The 8,097-nt window shown below is 37.6% G+C and overlaps 1 long non-coding RNA gene across 2 annotated transcripts in view; it reads left to right on the forward strand.

Annotated features, from left to right (window-relative positions):
- Positions 1-3,260, forward strand: part of LOC149541610 (uncharacterized) — a 125,726-nt gene extending 122,466 nt beyond the window's left edge. Inside the window, exons 5-8 of one of the 2 annotated variants that reach the window (XR_016355149.1) lie at positions 2,306-2,368; positions 2,462-2,542; positions 2,643-2,729; positions 3,062-3,260. This is a non-coding gene — a long non-coding RNA (uncharacterized LOC149541610). Of the gene's footprint in view, positions 1-2,305; positions 2,369-2,461; positions 2,543-2,642; positions 2,730-3,061 lie in introns of those variants that run through there. The other variant, XR_016355148.1, reaches the window with a different exon arrangement.
- Positions 3,261-8,097: the final 4,837 nt, after the last annotated feature.

Genomic DNA, 8,097 nt, shown 5'->3' on the forward strand with positions numbered 1-8,097 from the left:
AGCCTTATCGGATATTCGATTTGGCATCAGATATCCAATAATTTTATAACATTATTATTATATTATAATAATATAAAAATATTATATTATAATAGTATAATATATTATTTAATATTATATAATATAATATAATAATAATAATAATAATTGTACTATAATATAATAATAATAATATTATTATATTATAATCATATAATATTATACTTTAATAATAATATTATATTATAATGTATTATATTATAATAATATAATATAATATAATATTTAATATTATAATATATAGTAATGTAATATATATATAATATAATATAATAATAAAAAATAATATATTATATAATATATAATGAAAAAGTATTATATATTATAAATTATAATAATATAATATAATATAATATTTTATATTATAATATATATTAATGTAATATATAAAGTATAATATAAAAATATATATAATATAATATAATATAAAATATAATAATAAAAAAGTAATATATTATAATATAATATATAATAAAAAAGTATAATATATTATAAATTATAATAATATAATATAATGATAATATTATATTATAATAATATAATAATAATATTATATTATAATAAAATAATATAATATAAAATAAAATATAATGTAATATCTTATATCTAAAATATCATATAAAATATAAGATATATGTTATATATGTTATATCTTATATATAAAATATAAGATATGCGCCATATCGAATGTCTGGTATCTGTGACATTACATAAAAACAAAACCAGACCTGCGGGTCCTTATTTCGCATATTTTGGGGGCCAGTATTTGCACGCGATCGGATATCAAATAGTCGATCAGATATCGGATATTAAAGTTTTTTTTTTAAAAAACTCATTTTAAATCTAAATTCAATAGATTTTAGCATGATTTTGTTTGTTTTAGTTGAATCTAGGGTTTTTTTGAAAAAAAAGATCAAAATTAAGGTTTAAAAAAAAAAATATATATTATGTTTTGCAATTCAATAGGAATAGCTGATTAGAATGATGACACTGAGGCAGGGAATAATATTCCTCATAACCCCTCACCAAACGATCCAATACCCCCACAAAATTGTCCACCAAATGATCCTCTACCCTTCAAAACCCTCCTCGAATCGAGGATTTGATAAATGAAAATCTCACCGAGTTGAGAGGTTTGCATAGAACATATAATAATGTACCCGCATTGGCTCCTATGTTATCCACGTTAAACACCATAGTGGATAACATTGAAACCCTTACAAACCAACGAAATGCCGCTCTTCATTGGCGTGATGAAATGCACGAGATGTTTGATGATGGTTTGGATTATGATGAGGTTGCAACCCTCAACATAAGCAAAGACGATTTGGCCAGCCTTTTTGCGAACTCGAAAACGAGTTTACTAGTAGACCCAAAAAAATCCAAATTATTGATTAAATGGTGCACAAATGACGCCATATGTGCAAACTTTTGGGATCGTTGGTGGATGGTCTTTGATATCCCTCTACATGGCAGTTTAGACAAACCATTTTATTTCCTTAGAAAATTATATGCAGCATTTGTGTTAAAACTTAAAGTGAATTATTGGAGCATTAAGCCCAACATGGGCTTAGGACTAGGAGCTCCTCAGGATAGACCCTCTTCCCAGCGGAAGAAAGCTGGCACTTTTGTCCCCCTCACTGATATCTCCCCTCCTCCTCGAGTGCAGGATCCAGATATTATGAGAGAGGCTAGCTCTCAGACCATCAGAGCCATTCATAGGTTGAGTAGCCTAATGATATCTCAGGCTAGGTCTGTCCTGCCTCCTCGTGTTGATGATGCTGGTGCTAGTTCATCATCGGCTAGCTCATCACACATTTGTGTGCCTCACACTTGCATTATGTGCAAGAATATTTGCCTGGGTCCCATAGGTGATCTTCCTGAGTATCATTTTGTATTAGATGAGGATACACTAGACACACACAGAGGCTATAGACCCTGATGCGAGAGAGGACGGGAATGTAGAGGCATGGACTCCGTCAGTGTCGGTATGCTTATATATATTTTTGTTATGACATGTGATTTAAAGTTAATTTTTATAATAGAGTAATTTTAATTTTTAAGCCATATTGGCTTTTATATGTATGTGATCTTCATTCACGTTTAGTTGATGACCGAGGAGGAGCTCAGACAGATTGATGATGCCACGCTCTCGGCCATTTCATTTGGCCTTTAGAAATCTACAGTACATTATGTTGTGTTCGCATTTTTTTTTCTATTTGCTATTGTAGCATATATGGTTGCTAATCTTTCTTTTATCTTACAGGTAGCACCTGACCCGGGGGGACAAAGTGCGGGGGGTGAGCCAGCACGCATTGACAAATGAAAGGTAATTAGGCACTTTCTATTTGATTAAATATCGATGCATTCTTGTGAAATGTTTGTGGTAATCCTATTTAATTACATTCTTTATTGTATATAGGACGTGGCTACTGGTAATGAGCCTGTATAGATTCTGCATCGTAGACCATCAGGGATTTCCATTCACACTGAGAGCCCCATTGTATGTATAAGTATCATTTATTTTTTATTATCCTTATCTTCATAAATAAATCCAAAACTGATTTCTGTGATATTAACAACTACTATTTTGTATCTCATAGGAGACTCCTAGTGCACATGAGGCCTGACGGGAGCGTTATGTAGATTTGATGACGCGACCACTCACTCCTGAGGAGGAACCTACAATAGTAAGTTGTAGTTTGAATTCATGATTAAATATGTTATAGATTTAGCATGCTATGAATTATAATGTTATAGTTTAAATTGTAGATTCATCTGACAAAGGTATTTGAACATATACAACCCACAATCAGAGAGGTACTCGCATTGCCAAGGGCATACGAGAGGACTCCTGATCGGCGCAAGAGGTCGACGAGAGAGATATTTATTATGAAATTTTGATAGTATAAATCTCCATTAGAAAAAAGATCATTATGCATTTGTGTAATTCAATGTTAGATACGTAGAATCATATAAATTTAGTAGTCTAACTTTGGGTTTTCCTTTTTTGTTTATGTAGGAGGCATCCAATCCACCTAGTGCAACAAAGAGGCTGCATTTTGATCATCCACCAGCACCCTAGGATAGTATAATTGTCGTAGGATGCATCATGAGACATTTTGAGATGGCATATGCCACATTGTATACAGAACATTGATATTATACACATTCTGATGGCATGATCAGCCACATTTTGTATATGGATCTATGTATTTTGATATATATTTGAGTACTTCGTCTATGGATACATGATCTTTGATATATATTTGTGTAAAATTTTGTTTATGGATACATGTATTTTGATATATATTTTTGTCATTTATGTGCACAATGATATACATATTAATTTAGTATCTAGTATTGTTCAATTTATCGTGGATCATGTGTATTTTTCATGTTTATGGAATATCATTAATTTTGATTATGTTTGTTATATTCGATTTAAATGCAATAATTTTTGAATAACATTTTAACAACCTTTATTATCAAATTTGGATGCAATGTATAATTTGAAGTGCTATCATGACATAAACACACTTGTTAATCTCCTACACAAGGTTCAGATAACCCCAAATTTGATTTTAAACTCCACCTTCAACCTTGAAACTAACTCTTGGCTTCAAATCTAATCTCAACACAGTTAAGGACTCCACTCCTCAACCATGGATTCTATTCCCAACCACCAAGTCATTCATAGATTCATAATCTTTGATAACTAGCACTTCACTTTGTTACTATCCTCATAATACAACTTTTCAATTTCAACATAACTTCAAAATATCTCAACTTAAGAGACTTGATTGGACAGTTCATCAATAGCCCTCATGAGCTTCGAGTTATTTTAGGCCTCAGCATCACTGTCCTGTAGCATTCAACGGTTCATTGATAGCCCTCACGAGCTCTAAGTTATGACCTTCGAAATATCTACTTCAAAATGCATTTAGAGCACCTTGGAGACTCCTCGGTACGAGGTGGCCACACACGATGGATGGTCTCCGTGGCTAGAACAAGGGTGTTACTAAGGTTCATCCACCCACTCGGAGCTAATGGCACTAACAATTTGATGCGAAGATCAATGGTTTCAAAGTTACACTGTGGTGCACCTATGAACTGAGACACACTATGAGTTTGGGCATCCAGTGAGATCGCTGTGCCGAATGCAAACGGAATGTGATCTCTCAAAAATGAGATAGGTTATTTTAGGCCTTAGTATCATCGTGCTGTAGCGTTTGATAGTTCATCAATAGCCCTCATGAGCTCCTAGTTATGACCCTCGAAAGATCGACCTCCAAAGGCACTTAGAGCACCTTGGAGACTCCTCGGTACGGGGTGGCTGCGGATGATGGATGGTCTCCATGGTCGGAACAAGAGTGTGACTAGGGTTCACTCGCCCACCTGGAGCTAATGGCGCTGATGATTCGATGCCAAGATCAACGGTTTCAAAGTTACGCTGTGGTGCACCTATGAATTGAGGCACACTGTGAGTTTTGGCATCGAGCGAGATCACTGTGCCGAATGCAAAAGGAATGTGATCTCTAAAAAATGAGATAAGTTATTTTAGGCCTTAACATCACCGTCTTGTAGCATTCGATAGTTCATTGATAGCCGTCACGAGCTCCAAATTATGACCCTCAGAATATCAACCTCGAAAGGCACTTAGAGCACCTTGGAGACTCTTCGTTACGGGGTGGCCATGGATGATGGATGGTCTCCGTGGTCGGAACAAGGGTGTGACTAGGGTTCACCTGCCCACCTAGAGCTAATGGCATTGATGATTCGATGCCAAGATCAGTGGTTTCAAAGTTACGCTGTGGTGCACCTATGAACTGAGGCACACTACAAGTTTTGGCATCGAGTGAGATCACTGTGCCAAATGCAAACGGAATGTGATCTCTCAAAAATGAGATAGGTTATTTTGGGTCTCAACATCATCGTCCTATAGCATTTGACAGTTCATCGATAGCCCTCACAAGGTTCGAGTTATGACTGTCAAAAGATCAACCTCGAAATGCACTTAGAGCACCTTGGAGACTCCTCGGTACGGGGTGGCCGCAAATGATGGATGGTCTCCGTGGCTGGAACAAGGGTGTGACTAGGGTTCACCCACCCATGCAGAGCTAATGGTGCTGATGATTCGATGCCAAGATTAGCAGTTTCAAAGTTACGCTGTGGTGCACCTATGAACTGAGGCACACTGCGAGTTTTGGCATCCAGTGAGATCGCTGTGCCGAATGCAAATGGAATGTGATCTCTTGAAGATGAGATAGGTTATTTTAGGCCTCATCATCACCATCCTGTAGCATTTGACAACTCATTGATAGCCATCACGAGCTTCGAGTTATGACCCTTGCAATATTGACCTCGAAAGGCACTTAGAGCACTTTGGAGACTCCTTGGTACGGGGTGGCCACGGACGATGGATGGTCTTTGTGGCCGGAACAAGGGTGTGACTAGGGTTCACCCGCCCACTTGGAGCTAATGGCACTGACGATTTGATGCCAAGATCAACAGTTTTAAAGTTACGCTATGTTGCACCTATGAATTGAGGCACACTGCGAGTTTTGGCATCGAGTGAGATCGTTGTGCCAAATGCAAATGGAATGTGATCTCTCGAAAATGAGATAGGTTATTTTAGGCCTCAACATCACCGTCTTGTAGCATTCGACAGTTCATTGATAATCGTCACGAGCTTCGAGTTATGACCCTTGGAATATCGACCTCGAAAGGCACTTAGAGCACCTTGGAGACTCCTTAGTACGGGGTGGCCACGGACGATGGATGGTCTTCGTGGTCGGAACAAGGGTGTGACTAGGGTTCACTCGCCTAATCGGAGCTAATGGCGCTGACAATTCGATGCCAAGATCAACGGTTTCAAAGTTACGCTATGGTGCATCTATGAACTGAGGCACATTGCGAGTTTTGACATCAAGCGAGATCGCTATGCCGAATGCAAATGGAATGTGATCTCTCAAAAATGAGATAGGTTATTTTAGGTCTCAACATCATCGTTCTGTAGCATTTGATAGTTCATCGATAGCCCTCACGAGGTTCAAGTTATGACTGTCGAAAGATCGACCTCAAAATGCACTTAGAGCACCTTGGAGACTCCTCGGTACGGGGTGGCTGCAAATGATGGATGGTCTTCATGGCTAGAACAAGGGTGTGACTAGGGTTCACCCGCCCATCCGGAGCTAATGGCGTTGACGATTCAATGCCAAGATCTGCGGTTTCAAAGTTAAGCTGTGGTGCACCTATGAACTGAGGCACACTACGAGTTTTGGCATCGAGCGAGATCACTGTGCCAAATCCAAATGGAATGTGATCTCTCAAAAATGAGATAGGTTATTTTAGGCCTCAAAATTACTATCCTGTAGCATTTGATAGTTCATCAATATCCCTCACGAGCTTCGAGTTATGACCCTCGAAAGATCGACCTTGAAATGCACTTAGAGCACCTTGGAGACTCCTCGATATGGGGTGGCCGCAAATGATGGATGGTCTCCGTGGTCGGAACAAGGGTGTGACTAGGGTTCACTTGCCTATCTAGAGCTAATGCATTGATGATTTGATGCCAAGATCAGTGGTTTCAAAGTTACACTGTGGTGCACCTATGAACTGAGGCACATTGCGAGTTTTGGCATTTAGCGAGGTCGCTGTGTTGAATCCAAACAGAATGTGATCTCTCAAAAATGAGATAGGTTATTTTAGGCCTCAACTTCACCGTCCTATAGCATTTGACAGTTTATCAATAGCCCTCACGAGCTTCGAGTTATGACCCTCGAAAGATTGACCTCAAAATGCACTTAAAGAACCTTGGGGACTCCTCGGTACGGGGTGTCCGTGGACGATGGATGGTCTCCGTGGCCGGAACAAGAGTGTCACTAAGGTTCACCCACCCACCCGGAGCTAATGGCACTGACGATTCAAATAGTTCTAGCCATTAGGAGTTAGATTTTGAAAAGTTGTCAAGAAAATTGCAAAAGTTGCTTAGCAACTTTTTGCAATTTTTGCACAAAGACAAGTTTTATTGCAAATGGACTCTACAAATTCCTAGGGACCCTAATAATGTTATAAACATCTAGACTTACCTAAAAAACATGGAATTTACCAAAAATCTACTTTATTGGACCATTTGATGGCCAAGGCTTATAGTTGCACCATGGGGTCTTATGTCCATTACAAATGTGGATGGTCACAGGGAGATCATTAGATCTATCCCTAGACCTTATTACATCAAGAAAAGAAACATGATTAGGTGCTTTGCACTAGTGTTCCCTGTATTTCATTAATGTTATTGGACTAAGAAACAATTTTCCTCTTAGTTGGAAGGGTGGGCCTAAGGGTTCAACACTAATGGTTGATGTTGAACCACCTTGGTAATGACTAGTTCATTTGGGGAGGCTTGAGACTGCATGCAAAGAAATTCTTATCTATTTTACTCTTGTTTCAAGGGGTGGGCCTAAGAGCTCAACATATTAGAATGATGTTAAATCGCCATATTAATGAATAGCTCATTTGGAGATGGAAGTTAACCAAAGCTTAGAAGATTATTTTTATAGTATTGTAAAAGTTTTTTGTGAGAACCTTGTTACTAAAAATTTAGAGTATATGCAATTTTTCTAATGATTCTAAGCATGGTAACCAATGGAGGAAGAGTTCGCATGGTTGGAATAATGCATGGTAACCATGATGAACCAAAAAAAAGAAGAAACACTATGAACCATGATGCACTTGAACATAAAGATGATTATGGAGAGGATCAAATGCAACATGTTGCTTCAGTCTCAAATGTTGACAATATACAAGTGATGCAGAGGATAAGGTGATGGACCCAAGTAACAACCTAGAATGAGTAAATTTGTAACAATGTGCCAAGTGACCCTTCTAGGCCCTAATGGTCAAATCCCACAAATGGTCAACTCTAGGAGGTTTTAAGGCTTCAATGAGTTTGTTTTAACATATTCACCATGTTCCAACACTTAACCTTGAGTTTCAATATTTTTGAAGCCAAAATGTACAACATGCCAAAATGTTGTCTATGCAACTTTACAATTC

Source organism: Cupressus sempervirens, chromosome 8, assembly GCF_028749045.1.
Source record: "Cupressus sempervirens isolate cs-2001-9-10 chromosome 8, ASM2874904v1, whole genome shotgun sequence".
Taxonomy (NCBI): domain Eukaryota; kingdom Viridiplantae; phylum Streptophyta; class Pinopsida; order Cupressales; family Cupressaceae; genus Cupressus; species Cupressus sempervirens.